The sequence below is a fragment of the Drosophila miranda genome, chromosome 2, assembly GCF_003369915.1.
Source record: "Drosophila miranda strain MSH22 chromosome 2, D.miranda_PacBio2.1, whole genome shotgun sequence".
Classification (NCBI taxonomy): Eukaryota; Metazoa; Arthropoda; class Insecta; order Diptera; family Drosophilidae; genus Drosophila; species Drosophila miranda.
In genome coordinates, this window is record NC_046675.1 from 17,902,862 (window position 1) to 17,903,653 (window position 792).

The window sequence follows — 792 nt, forward strand, 5'->3', positions numbered from 1 at the left end:
TACCTCGAGGGCACCGGTTCTCCCCGGTGCGGTTGGCGCTTGAGCGTGGGGCCATGTCTGGATAGATCGCGGCACCGTACGGACGCATCGCAAAATCTGTGATGCTCGACCCTTACAGATGGTTCGGAGCCAATCCACCTTGAAATGCGGATCTGGTCGAGAACGGAGTAGCTCTGCAGAAAACTCTGCCAGCGCTGACGCATTTCGGGAGATCTTTGTCCCATTCCACTTCTTGCAACCAGATCTCTTGCATGAAGATCTTTGACCGGACAATGAAAGGAGCCAACCAGCCCGCAGGGTCGAACAACCTTGTTATCTAGGAAAGCACTTCTTGCTAGGTATAGGATGCCGTAGAGGCTAATTCTGGCGAATTCCGAGAGTCTTGGCTGTGCTCTCTGCCTCAATTTCAAGGAACTCGGTGTGAAGGAGGTGGTCACTCGGAATGGTAGTCAGGATATCCTTGTAGTTGAGCCCCAGTGGGAGAGTCTGCTCCCGCTAGGACGTCGTCGACATACATATAGGACCGAATGATGTGACTGGATCTCGGAATTCGGGACTGGACATCGTCTGCAAGCTGTTGCAACACCCGGATGGCGAGAAAGGGAGCACAATTGACTCCAAAGGTAACAGTTTGCTGCTCATAGTCGCGTATCTCGCCCTCCTTGTTGCCCTTCCGCTGGAAGGGGGTGTGCTTCGGATCTACCCAAATCTGCCGATACATCTTGGTGAAGGGTTAAGTCGGACTGGAGGACAGGACTGGCGTGCATAAGATCATTCAAGCTGATAGCGTTA